This window comes from Rhinoraja longicauda, chromosome 15, assembly GCF_053455715.1.
Source record: "Rhinoraja longicauda isolate Sanriku21f chromosome 15, sRhiLon1.1, whole genome shotgun sequence".
Taxonomy (NCBI): Eukaryota; Metazoa; Chordata; class Chondrichthyes; order Rajiformes; family Arhynchobatidae; genus Rhinoraja; species Rhinoraja longicauda.
The window spans coordinates 30,244,623-30,258,722 of NC_135967.1; the positions used below are offsets into that span (position 1 = coordinate 30,244,623).

The window sequence follows — 14,100 nt, forward strand, 5'->3', positions numbered from 1 at the left end:
TTACCTGTATTCACAGTGCGAGTTTTCCATAAAAACGCAACCACAGCACATGGGCAAACTCTATTAACTCATTAGATCCTGAACTGCATTCCTCTTTCCAGATCAATAATTGAAATCAGTGCACAATACGTATATGAATATTATTCTCAGCAGTCACAATATTGTTAATGCTATTCTAAACATCCTTCTTTTTCTCTTCCTAAATTGCAATTATTCTATTCAATAAACTTCTTCTTTTACCTACATGATCACATTGCTGAAGATGTTTTAGTGCAAAAACTCCAACCTTAACACATTCTCTTTCATGAGCTAAACACTGGAACATCATTTACTTTTCTTAGTTTACCTTTGCATCTATAATCCCCTATCTTTAAAACCTACCCTGTTGCAAGATTAATTAATTTGTCATTTATCTTTTCCTCACTTTTCACTATTTGTCTTGGTGTTCACCATGCTGTCTTACTTTGAAAAAAAAAATCTAAACATCTCAGAAGGCATTAATTACATACTGCCTGCATATGGCCTTTTCAGTTATAGGTGGCCTGTTTAATATTTTAGATAAAGCCTGCTTTAAAATAAGTAAGATGTGAAATATTCATCCAAGCAGATGAATGGGAACATCATTTGACACACATATTTTTGCAAAGTACAAAATCTAAATCTCACAAATTCTGCAGCCAGGTATTCAATAGTTTTTAAATTAAATTTTAAATAGTTTGCAGTTATTACCTAAACATTGGATAAGATCTGAAAATCTTATTGATCTTTTCAACACGCTATTTAAAAGCATGGACTTAGTTTTGCAGCTTAAACCAAAGATAAGTTCATCTTTGACTATCACATGTTCTTCTGTATTAGAAACCACAATAAATTGAAGACATGTTGCAGATGTATTCATTATTTCCAAAGGCCATAACCTGCTTGTGTAGCTGCCATATAACAAACATTATATTTTGTTCCAAAATACTATTTCCTTTATTTATTATCCCAATATTGACAGTGTATCTTAAAACAGCATGCATGAAATTCCTTCCAACCAAAAGCAATAGATTAATAGCTCAAACCATTAGTTTTTGAAGGTTCCAAAGACCAAATGTATTCTCTAAGTAGAGATAGTGGGCAAGGAGAGGGAGAAACAATTCTGTGCAATTAAGATGTAAAGATGCATTTTTAAAAAGGGAAATCAGTAATTATGCCACACTGGCGCATTCCAGCATCAATAAAAAAGTGAATTTGCTCTCTTATTCTGGTGCCACAACTCTTAAATTCACAGACAAATGAGCATCAATGGTAAAATCAAATGTGCCACCAGTCTTCTCAGACTATATTGGAAGTGCCACTACAATCTAATAACATATGAAAGTAACTTAATGGTGTCACCTTTGCTGACATACAAGACACTCACTTCAGAAGCAGAATGTTTGAGGTTTACAGCTGTCTTCAACCAAGCGTGACAAAAATGTCATCTTAGCCACAACTTATGAAATCAAAGTTATTTCTATATGTTCAGGGCTTTGTGATGTGTATAGCATCAAAAATTTTAGCAACCGGGAGTCTTGAGAATAGTTCTCCCCAAGTCAAAACTCAAATTCATAGCGAGAGGATTTGAGTATAGGAGCAAGGAGGTCCTACTGCAGTTGTACAGGGCCCTGGTGAGACCACACCTGGAGTATTGTGTGCAGTTTTGGTCTCCTAATTTGAGGAAGGACATTCTTGCTATTGAGGGAGTGCAGTGTACATTCACCAGGTTAATTCCGGGGTTGGCAGGACTGACATATGATGAAAGGGGATCTTATAGAAACTTATAAAATTCTTAAGGGATTGGACAGGCTAGATGCAGGAAAAAAATTCCCAATGTTGGGGGGAGTCCAGAACCAGGGGGTCACAGTTTAAGAATATGGGGTAGGCCATTTAGGACTGAGATAAAAGAAACACTTTTTCACCCAGAGTTGTGAATCTGTGGAATTCTCTGCCACAGAAGGCAGTGGAGGCCAATCCACTGGATGTATTCAACAGTTAGATATAGCTCTTAGGGCTAATAGAATCAAGGGATATGGGGAGAAAGCAGGAACGGGGTACTGATTTTAGATGATCAGCCATGATCATATTGAATGGTGGTGCTGGCTCACAAATTGCCTACAAATTTGATCTGCATGGCAACTTATTTTGAAATTATGAAATCTTCTTATTTGGCCCACTGGCATGAAATTTGCTGTATGAATGCAAGACCTTTCTCTATAATAATCTGCAGTTATTTCAGTTCAGTCACCACTGCGCACCACGTCCTTCAGTTGGAAAGCCAAGCTCATCAGCCTGTGAGGATCCATATCACAAACTCCAATATCTGGTCAGACAGTTGGGAACTGATGAAAGTCTGTCTGCCCTATCATGCGAGATGGTGCATCTGACAAGAAAATGCTGTTTGGAAAATTCTTTTTAAAGCTAGTGGAATTAATGTTAGACTAATAAGCCTACAGCGTGAACAACATGTTATTTATTCCAGGGTTTTTTTCTGAACTTACTAACAAACACAAGAACATCCAGGATGTACAAAATTAGTTAATTTATAACACTGTGTTCATGGTCAAATCCTATCATTATAACTTTAGCAAAATATAGAGCTAAACGTCTTCATCCAGGATGTTTCTTGGACCTAATGATCAGAAACCTATGTTTCTGCTTTAAGACATTCTTTTGCATTTAGTGATAGAAGAATCCAGGAGTATAAAAACAATGATAAGAGAGAGACCAGTGCATAGTTTTTTTGGCCTGCAAACTTAAAAGATAGAAACTGAGGTTCACACTTGCAGTGAATGAAAATAAAATAAATACTAAAGTGGCTCCAAAAAAAACATATATAAGAAGTCTGACAGCAAATGAGGGATGACGCAAAAAGTTGCAGGTGTGGATTCTTCAGCAAACTTTTCTGGCAGAGGCTCCCTGTTCAGAATTGTTATCCATCTTTTCTTTTCGAGCTCCTAACCAAACTGCAGTATATTTGCAACTTTTCCTAACTTCTCTGCTGAAACGACGCAATATTAGGTGGCGAATATTCCTACTCCTTGCCGTTTCATTCACCCCCTCTCCAATACCGTATCGATTGAACTCGGAGTAGGAAAACTTAAATAAAAGCATGATGACACACAAATATGTTCCACACGCGAGGAACTGCCAGAGACGAGTTTGCGGACGTATTCAATCCTCACTGCCTGTTAATATCTGTTAATTGACTCTCCCGGTTTATGTCGTCATCGGAGCCAAAGGATTAAATACCATCTCGTAATTTATTCCCAACTATCTGCTATTCTGCATACAATACAATCCCTCACTATTTTACTACTCAATGTTCACTTCGCCATCCTGCCATTGAGCCCACTCCACACGCTTCAACCTGTGACCTTGGTGAGCCAGTACAGTAAAACAAAAATGGAAGGTTCCTCTTTGGGGTCTGGTGATGTGGGTTGAACAGTCCTGCCCTTTGTACAGTACACTCCCCACAAAAGAGATAACATCGTTCCTGCACGTCAAATCTCATTTGTCCGATCCATTCATTCGACTCTCCCACTCATGAGATTCCGGCCCTCTTAACGCCAACTTTTTATTTAGATTGACAGTATTGATTCGGAGTTTATCGGATCGATGCCCGAAATCGCTGAGATATTCGCCTCCAAATGTGGTTTGTATGTCTGTGTGGGGCGGGGATGGGGGAGGAAGAGAGGGGTGGCTCTGGAGGAAGCAAACGACATTCTCACAACTTTATACAATCCGAATTTTCCAGCGCTATCTAACATTATTCTAAACTATGAAGTTGCATAGGTCGTATTTCAAAACAAAAATCTGCAGTGTTTTTTTTTCAGGAGGCCGAAGTTGGTCCATACATTGAAAAGAAACATGCCAAGTGCTGGGTTGGTATTGAACAGTCAAACTTGTGAGAGTTGTCCCTGTGGCTCCGTAGCTCTGCGGGCGAGCAGGGGCATTGATCGCGATCGGGTGTTGCTGGCTGAGGCAGGCGGAGTTCGCGATCTGTGTGTGTCTGTGTGTGTGTGTGTGTGTGTGTGTATGAGCGGAGGCTTGCCTGCCCAGGGATCGCTCGCAACTCGCACCCTTGCGCTGCGCTGAGCTTCCCGGCCAACTGCGCTGCATGCATTTCCCTGTCTCTCTCCCCAAGCCATCAGCAGTAGCAGAAACAAAGCAAGCCACGATCTCTCCCCCGCCGCCACCACCAACACCCGCCCTCCCCTCCCCTCCACCCCACTCCCGGTACAGTCTTACCTTCAGGGCCTATTAGTTACGGAAGCTCTCGCCGTCCCCTTTGCTCCCGGGCGATCTCGGGGACGGGGAGAAACAGCGGCCAGTTATATCTGTCGGGGGTGATCGTTGAAGAAATTGAGATTTCCCCGGAGTCTCTTTGCGCAGCCACGCCGCCGCCCTGTAACACAATTTCCGTCATCTGTATCAACAACCTCCTCCACCCTTAAAAGGGCTACGTCCCTTCCCACCTAGACCCTCTATTTACAGTCAGGCCGGCATTTGTCATCACTTTTTTTTAAATCTTGCCCTTGTTCCGAGGTAAAGTGCTGGCGACTTGCATTTTTTGTTGTTGCAAAATCCCACCTTGTAGGGTAATGATTTTTGTTTAACTGGAGTGGTTTTACCAAGTGGGGCCCATAAATTGTTAATACACCAAACAATTAATTTTTAAAGTAGCATTCATTAATAGCAGCATTTCTGCAACTAGCGAAACGGCACACATAATCTTACATGTAATGGCCGGTCCGGATATCCCCACTGCAATAGAATGGTAAACCGGGGCTGACGGTGGAGGGAGAGGGTTGACGGGGCAAAGGATTCCAGCTCGGAGGGGGCAGCTCACCACTAGAGTGGCTCCGATCCCGTCCCCAGAGACCAGAAATAGCTCGGGGTGGCCAATCTCTTTTAGAATCACGTCTTAAACGCTAACTTAGGCAGAGACTGATAAGTTTCTTAAGAGACCCACGCATGGGAAAGAATTCGAGGCAGTGTTCCATGTTGCAAGTCCCGAGATATACATCCTCCCCCCGTTAGGAACTTCACTCTTGCTCACTCGCATGCTCGCAATCACCATCTTGTGTCGCACCATACTTAAGTTACAGACTCCGAGCCACCAGGTGTTCACAGTTGCACCAGAAACATTGTCGTATCATGGGCAATCGGTCATCAATAAAATGCCGATTCACAACTCACCCATCAAAGTTTGCAACCAAGTGCCGACCAGAACGTATTCCTATGTTGTTTGCTTTTCAAAAATGGTCCAAGGTGGGGCTGAGGGAGGCAATGGGGTCCTCAGGAATACTTACGTGTAGAGGGATGTCGGGGTCCTCGTGGAATAATGGTGCACACTTTGAACATAACCTGAATATTCCAGATTAAGTAGAATGCAGTAATCATATTAGCCCCCTAGCAGAAAATTACTCAAGGCGAACCATAATGTGGTGGAACACTTGCAGTTATGGAGCTCTTTAACTCTTGATGCTAAATAATACTCATTCTGTATAAACCGTCAATGAAGCGCAGTTCTTTCCATACACAGCAGATTTTGCAAATAAACGAGTTCTCTGATGATTTCTTCCATTTGCAAAGGCGTTCGTTTTTGTAGTCTGAGAGCAAGGGTAGTTTACTTGTGCTTCTTTCTATTTAGTATTCGCTACACGACACAAGTTTTCCTTCCTTTTGGAGACACCAATGCACGTCGTGGAACACCTTTATAGAGTTTTCCTGGCTGCCTTTAGCCTTCTCGTCGCCTGTCACTTTAAGACTCTATACCACTCCCATTCTGACCTTTCTGGGCCTGGTCTTTTTACAGTGTTCAAGTGAAATTCAAGGAACTGTACCTAATCTTTTGCATTCAACACGGAGTTGATTAATTTGATCTATGGTACTCCCATTTACACATTTTCAATACCAATCATTTCCTTCTACACGTTCCATTATCATCTCCTTTTCCTTGCACCATCATACTTTTTGTCATTTAATCTTTCTTGCCTTACACCTCATCACGGGCTACCCTGTGTTCTTCCAGATGCAACGACAACTCAGTCTAACCTATTGAGTATTTTCATCATTTTGCTTCTTGTCAGGCAAAACCTGTGCGTGAGAATGATCATTTTAAGACCAGTCAATATCTTTGCTGAAACAGCTGCATTTGCATTGCCACCGTGCTGTCAGATTTTTTTCGTCCAGTAATTGCCATTTCTAAAGTCTTGCAAGTTAAATTATAAATCCACCTGTGTGATTTTAATGGCAGAAAACAATGAACAGCTCCCAATGAACACAAGGGCAGCCAGACAAGAAAATGGCAGCAGGAGTCATAGAGTGATTCAGTGTGGATACAGACCCTTCGGCCCAACTTGCCCACACTGGCCAACATATCCCAGCTACACTAGACCTACCTGCCAGCATTTGGTCCATATCCCTCCAAATCTGTCCTATCCATGTACTTGTCTGTTTCTTAAATGTTGGGACAGTCCCTGCCTCAACTACATCCTCTGGCAGCTTGTTCCATACACCCACCACCCTATGTGTGAAAAGGTTACCCCTCAGCTTCCTATTAAATCTTTTCCCCTTCACCTTAAACCTATGTCCTCTGTTCCTCGATTCACCTACTCTGGGCAAGAGACTGTGCATCTACTCGATCTATTCCTCTCATGATCTTTTACACCTCCATCAGATCACCCCTCATCCTCCTGTGCTCCAAGGAATACAGTCACAGCCTACTCAACCTCTGCCGAAAGCTCAGACCGTCTAGTTCTGGCAACATCCTCATGAATCTTCTCTGTACCCTTTCCAGCTTGACATCTTTCCTATAACATGGTGCCTAGAGCTGAACACAATACTCTAAATGTGGCCTCACCAATGTCTTAAACAACTGCAACATGACCTCCCAACTTCTATACGCAATACTTTGGCTGATGAAGGCCAATATGCCAAAAGCCGTTTTGACCACCTGATCTACCTGCAACTCCACCTTCAGGGAACTATGCACCTGCACTCCTAGATCCCTCTGCTCTCCAACACTACCCATGTGTAGGTCCTGTCCATGTTAAACTTCCCAAAATGCAGCACCTCACATTTTTCTGCATTAAATTCCATCAACCATTCCTCAGCCCACTTGGCCAATTGATCAAGAACCTCGTGCAATTTTTAACAACCATCCTCACTATCTGGAGTAGGGGTAGGCTGCCAGGCCACCTTAAGCCTGGCCCACCACTCAATATGATCATGGCAGATCTATCGGGGCCTCAACTCTTCTTCTGTGCCACCAACACCCTCAGTTTCTTGGTCCTTCCAATCTTTAGTTATATCCACCTTAAATGTTCCTAATGATCTGGCCTTGGGGACAGAGAATTCTATTGATTCAGTATCCTCTGAGAGAAGCTATACCTGCAGACAGTTTGTAATGATTAGCCCTTTACTTTGCTGTCATGTCCATTTGTTTGTGCCCCCCCCCCCCCCCAATGTTACAGCTGGTAGAGCTGCTGCCTCAAAGCACCAGAGACCTCAATTCAATCCTGATGTCATATGCTCTCTGTGTGGAGTTTGCACTTTCTCACTGTGACCGCCTGGGTTTCGTCCAGGTGCCCTAGTTTCCTCCCACACCCCTTTATGCGTGGCTTTGTGCGTTATTTGACCTCTGTAAATTGCCCCTTACAGGGGAATGAGGGTGGATGAGAAAGTGGGAATACAGGGAACTAGTGTGAATGGGTGAGTGATGCTCGGCATGTATTCAGTGGACGAAAGGCCCGTTTCCATGCTATATCTTTCAATCGGTCAATCCCCCTAATACAAACTGCTAGGAAGCTCTTTTCTCTAATTCTGACCCTCTGTCATGGCTGAACTGTGAAGTTTTGCATGATATCTGGTGCCTGCTTCACTCGACTTTCATTTGTAGCCTAAGATAGGAAAATACAGAAGTTGATATGTGAAATCAGACAATAAAATAAAATATTATTATTTACATCCATCCAGAGAAAAGTGGACCATAAAAAAAACACTTTTTTTTTTTCTTCAAAAGGAACTTCAAAAGCCCAGTAAGCCACATAGTCCTGGAATAACTCAGCGGGTCAAGCTGCACCTCTTGAGAACATGGAAAGGTAATGTTTCGGATCACTCAGTCATAAGAAGGGTCCCGACCCAAAACATCACCTTTCCATGTTCTCCAGAGATGCTGGCTGACGTACCAAGTCTCCAGCACTTTATACCCTTTAAGACAGACACAAAATGCTGTAGTAACTCTCCGGGATAGGCAGCATCTCTGGACAGAAGGAATGGGTGACGTTTCAGGTTGAGACGCTTCTTCAGACAATCTGAGTTACTCCAGCATTTTGTGTCTATCTTCGGTGTAAACCAGCATCTGCACTTCCTTCCTACACTTTGTGTCCTTTTGTGTAAACAAGCATCTGCAGTTCCTTGTTTCTTCAAAAGCCCAATCTTATTCTTGTCTGGTTTTTATGCAAACTCCAACAGAGGCTGCTATATTTTATTTAGGAAGTTAGCTTTTTTTTTCTCCACCAATAAAACAGCAGAGCCACAAGGAAATGGGGAGGAGGAATGGGGTTGAAGGGATTACTCTGCTGGGGAGCTGGCATAGATCCTTCTGTTTCATTATGAGTAAGTAAACAGAGATACTACAGCATATTATACATATATTATGGAGCACAGGAAACAAAGTACAAAGTGTGAATTAAATCCGAGACTTCCTGCGTCTGTACACTTTAATCATCTTTGATCAGGCATTGGCAATTGATTCCTGATTTTTTTTAAATAATTTATTATAGTTCTTCATTTTACTTACTGTAACTGTTTAAATTGATGAAATAAGTACCAAACTGAGTCCAGGAAATGGGAAACGTAGAACAGCAATTGGAGAAACTGCAGTGGAGATAGAGGTATGTGAAAGAAGAAGTTGGAAAATCATAAACAACCGAAGAAGAAATACTTCTTCTTGACAAGAGAGAGGAGACATGCGTACAAAGCATTGTTCTCATATTTATTTACAGGATTTAGTGTCATGGGTATGGCAGAATATATTGCCTATTCTAATTGCCCTTGAGTCACTTAGTGATAAAGTGTGGAAACGAGCCCTTTGGCCCAACCTTCTGGAACCACTACACTCCTACACTGGAGACGTATTCGAGGGTGGAAACACAGTCACTGCTAATCCCTCACAGTTCCAGAAAACCAAGTTCAATCCTGAGCCTTGATGCTCTTTGTATGAAGTTTGCAACTTCACTCCGCGATCACATGGGTTTCCTCTGTGACCTTACATTCAGGTGCTCCAGTTTCCTCCCGCAACACAAAGATTTACAGGTAAGTTAACTGGCTATTGTAAATTTCCCCTTAGTGCACTTAAATGGCAAGAAGAATCAAAGCAAAGTTGATGAGAGAAAACAAGTTGTAAGGATAAGACAAATAGAACAAATGGGAATGAACCCCTCAGAGTGGATACGTAACCAAAAGGTGGAATGCCTCTGTCTGTGTTGTTAGTAGCTATACAATTTAGTCAGTGCCAATGGTGATATATTTCCCTTTCTGGATAGTGTGCAATCTGGACGGAAACTGAAAGTGGTTGTGTTCATAGGCATAAGCTATCTTGTCTATATTTGTGATAGGATGAAGCTTGGGAAGTGTTGTCAAAGTAGCTTTGGCGAGAAACATGTTTCTCATAGGGAAGAGGCCATTTAGCCCATCAAATCAATACTGCCTTTCAGAACAATCCCATTCCCCCACTTATTTCCCTGTAACCTAATTTTTCTCACATGCCCAGCAACTCCCACTAATTCGTCTAACCACGTACACTAGGGTTCATATACAGGGAATATTCCCGCCAGATCGCACACTATCCAAAAAGGGAAATATATCACTATCGGCACTGAATCTAAATCATATGGCTAATAACAATAACCTACTAATTAGAACAATCTGTGGAATTCATTACCACAGACTGCTGTGGAGGACTGCCAGCTCATTGGATATTTTTAAGGTGGAGATTGACGGTTTCTTGATTAGGAAGAGTGTCAGGGGTTATGGAGAGAAAACAGGAGAATGGGGTTGAGAGGAAAAGATGGATCAGCCATGATTGATTGGTGGAGTGGACTTGATGGGCCGAATGGCCTAATTCTGCTCCTAGAATTTATGAACATATTACTAAGAGGAAATTGATGCACCCACTGGAAATCAATGCAGTCGCAAGAAGAATGTGGAAAGTTGACAAAGACAGCACCAGATGTCAGGAATGAATCTAGATGTCTTGAGCTGTAGGCCTACAGGACTCCCTGCTGCGCCACAATGCTGCCAATAGCGTTGGGTGGATTTGAGATGGTATTGTCTGGAGACACAGTTTATTGACAGTAAAGGGTGTACAGGAATTAAAGCTAAACAGAAGAATGGGGGTCAGGAAGATAAAAATAGAGGGGATGCATATGAAAATGGCTGTCAATGAAAGTAAATCACAGTTCGTCAAACAGGAACAGAAAGGGATAGGGATTAAAAAATATATTAGTGACACAAATTTGGAGTCATGAGAGATGTGGCGATCAATGAGAAAGAAAGAAGTAGAGAAAAAAACACATGATAAAAAGTGAGAAAGTGAATTGAAAAGCATCAGAATCAAATCGAAAGAATGAGAAAATATGTTAAATGGGAGATCAAATCAAAGGGAGAGGGATGATAACGTGGGGAAAGTGACAGTGAATGAATCCCCATCAGAAGCAACCAAAGAGAGAGAGCAATAGGAAGAAGAATTAAAGACAAATGAAAAGTTAAAAGAGAAAAGCGTGGGAGAAAGCAAAGTGGACAGAGGAGGAAAGACAACAAAGAGAAGAGGAGAAAGGAACACATACTGCAAATGGAAAAGGGTAGAATTGAAGAGAGAAATGTGGGGAGTGTGCCAGTGGCATGAGGGGGGCGTACACACAGAAAGAAGGAAGATAAAAGACAGCTGAAGATAAAGTTAAATTGAGAATGAACCATCAAGCCAGACAGAATGACAAACAGAAACTTGAATCCTTTTTTGCCCCCCCAAGTGCCATCACTGTTCCACTGCTATGTTTCTAATACACTCAGACTTGTCACACTGTTAGTGCTAACATGTTGCGCAGGCATGTCTAATTGGGGTCAGAGGACTAAAGAACGATGTCAGGAACAGAGCCAAACTAAATAATTTACGGTACTCTGAAAAATGCACAAAATATTAATTCTAGTTTAAAACATAATATCTGATCTGCAACCATTAAAAAAATCCCCAAATAAATATTAATTTCAGTGGTGTGGTAAAAAACTATGCTGAAGAGTAAATTCTAAGTAAAATCTATTTTACACTTACTGGAAGAGATCTGCATTGCCCTTTTAAATTTTGGATCTGACCCCTTTAAACTTCATTTAAAATGGCCATATCCTTCTTCAAAAGGGAACTTGTCAACTTCACATCATGTCAAATAGCTGCGCTGGTGCTACTGCTGTAGTGACAAAAAATGATTATAACGAATTGGTTGATATTCTGTTTAGATAATTCTTATTAAGTGCATATTTTGCATACTTTATAAACATAAAGTTTATCATTTAATTGCTAAGTTTTAGGAATTTAATTACCATTTTAACTGAATTCAAATTAGTTTTGTCATATTTACCCACTGTAAATTTTATACATGTTTTGACTGTTATCAGAAAATGTCATTTTTTATCTCATATAAAATTTAATCTTTGAAACATACTCAAACACATGTACATAAGCAAAATGATTAACTAAATTAAAGTAATAAAAGATGCAGAAAGATAGACAGAAAGTGCTGGAGTAACTCAGCAGGTCAGGCAACAACTCTGGAGAAAAGGGATGGGTGTCGTTTCGGGTCAAAACCTTTCTTCAGACTGAAAGTAGTGGAGAGGGAACTGTACGTAAGAAAAGGCAAATCAGGGCTGGCATCGGATGACCAAGGAAGGGTGGAGCCCATAAAAGATGTATGTGTCCAACCATTGCAACACTACATTTTCAATTTGACACCTTATAGATTAAAAAATATAAGCACTGGGGGAAGAGGAGAAAGTTGACTTTTCTTTTCCACTTTTTTAACAACTTAACTTCTGCTAACATCAAAACTAAATCTCATATTGAATTAATTTCAAACAGTTATTAAAGTCTCAAACTTGTTGCTGTTTCTCCAGTTACATGAAAATGTACCCATATAGATTATTGTTTAATTTAACGGTGCTATCTGTGGGAGGTCCCTTTTGTGCACTCTGTACTAAACATATATGTCCAAAGTCACAGTCAATGATTAGGAACAAGTTTATTTGAACTGGCTTTAATCCGAGTTATTATTATATGTCATAAATAGTTGAAGGTCCTGTACTGATCTTCACGGCTCCCTAACAGCAACAATAGAGCCATCTAAGAGATATTATTATTGGTGATTCACTTGCTATGTTTGGATAGGTAATGTACTAGACAACTGCAGTTCTACTCAACAGAACAATTGAGAAAGTTCTTTGGAGAAGAATTATGTCATCAAATGCATTGAAGTCTGCAGAGAATTTGAGAAGCCCAAGGTAAGACAGGTGCTCATGTTAAAGCTTTGATTTTGTTTGAGGCAATACGAACTGATTTAGTATTGTAGAATTGTTGGGATAGGTGGAGGAGACGAATGAAAGAATCCCAAAAAAAGAATTCTGGGAAAGACAATGAGGAATTGGGGAAGCTACATAACATTTTAAGGATTTTTGCACAAGGAAATATGTGGTTGGAAATGGAATGGTAGTTTGCAGGAAATAGAAATCAAGGAGAGGTGTTTGTGAAGAGGGACAACAATGATAGATCTGAAGGACCCAACAACCAAAAAACGAGGAGAGAAAATGATCAAGAATATCGTCCAACAGGCAAGGATGCGAAGTTGGTGGTCAGCAATTTGATAGAAATAAGGTCCGTGAGGCAGAAGATGGGTCTCGGGGAGAAGATAGGCTCAGGGATTACATGGGCAGGGATGGCAGAGAACCAGGGGAAAGATCTGAGTTCAGAGTTTGGGATGAAGAAAACCAGAAAGCAAATTTTACTGGGTAGGCAGGGGGATGGGACAGAAACAACAGAGAATACAATTAGTTGTTTTTTTGTGACAAAATGGTCCATGAAATCCTCATCTTAGTTCCTGGAGATGAAGCAAAGAAAACAGTGGAGAAAGTTTGTAAAGTTTTGCAATGGAGAGAATAACCTCGTGGCTAACATTGTGTTGAATTTAGTTTAGTTTAGATTAGTTTATTTCCACATGTACCGAGGTACAGTGAAAAGCTTTTGTTGCGTGCTAACCAGTCAGCGGAAAGACTATACATGATTATAATCAAGCCATCCACAGCATACATATACACGATAAAGGGAATAACGTGAATAATGTTTAGTGCAAGATAAAGTCCAGTAAAGTCCAATTAAAGATAGTCCGATGGTCTCCAATGAGGTAGTTAATAGCAACAATTTTGGGCATATAAAAGCAGACCCAATTGTGCCTTAGATGTTCCAGCCAGATCTGGTAGTGAATGTCTTTAATTTAGACTCATAGAGATATACAACACATAATCCGACCCTTCAGCCCACCGTGTCCGAGCTGACAAAGTTGGCATACTGGGCTAGTCTCGTTTGTCTGCATTTGGCCCATAGCGCTCTAAACCATTCCTACCCATATATCCAAATGTCTTTTAAATGTCATAATTGTATCTGCTTCTATAGCTTCATCTGGTAGCTCATTCCAGATATGGGGGGCTACCAGCCGTTATCAGGCAACTGAACCGTCCTCCCACCAGCTAGAGTGTGGTCCTGACCTCCCATCTACCTCACTGGAGACCTTCAAACTATTTTAAATTGAAGTTTATCTTGCACTAAATGTTAGACCTTTTATCTTGTATCTGTACACTGTCTTGACTGTCATCATGTATCGTCTTTGACTGGTTAGCAAACAACCAAAAGCTTATCACTGTACACGTGACAATAATAACCAAACTCTGAGTTAAAAAGATGTTCCCAAGATCCTCTTAAATCTCTCCCCTCTGCCCATGCCCTCTAGTTTTAGAATGCTCTATTCTGGG

The 14,100-nt window shown here is 41.0% G+C and overlaps 1 protein-coding gene across 6 annotated transcripts in view; it reads right to left on the minus strand.

The window, feature by feature from the left end:
• LOC144600609 (BCL-6 corepressor-like protein 1) overlaps positions 1-14,100 on the minus strand; it is a 185,991-nt gene that overhangs the window by 121,687 nt on the left and 50,204 nt on the right. For 3 of the 6 annotated variants that reach the window (XM_078412401.1, XM_078412398.1, XM_078412394.1), the window contains exons 1-2: positions 4,762-4,886; positions 4,273-4,429 (exon numbers count right to left, since the gene is read on the minus strand). The gene's annotated coding sequence lies outside the window, so the exon portion shown is untranslated. Of the gene's footprint in view, positions 1-4,272; positions 4,430-4,761; positions 4,887-5,223; positions 5,725-14,100 lie in introns of those variants that run through there. The other 3 variants (XM_078412396.1, XM_078412397.1, XM_078412395.1) reach the window with 3 other exon arrangements.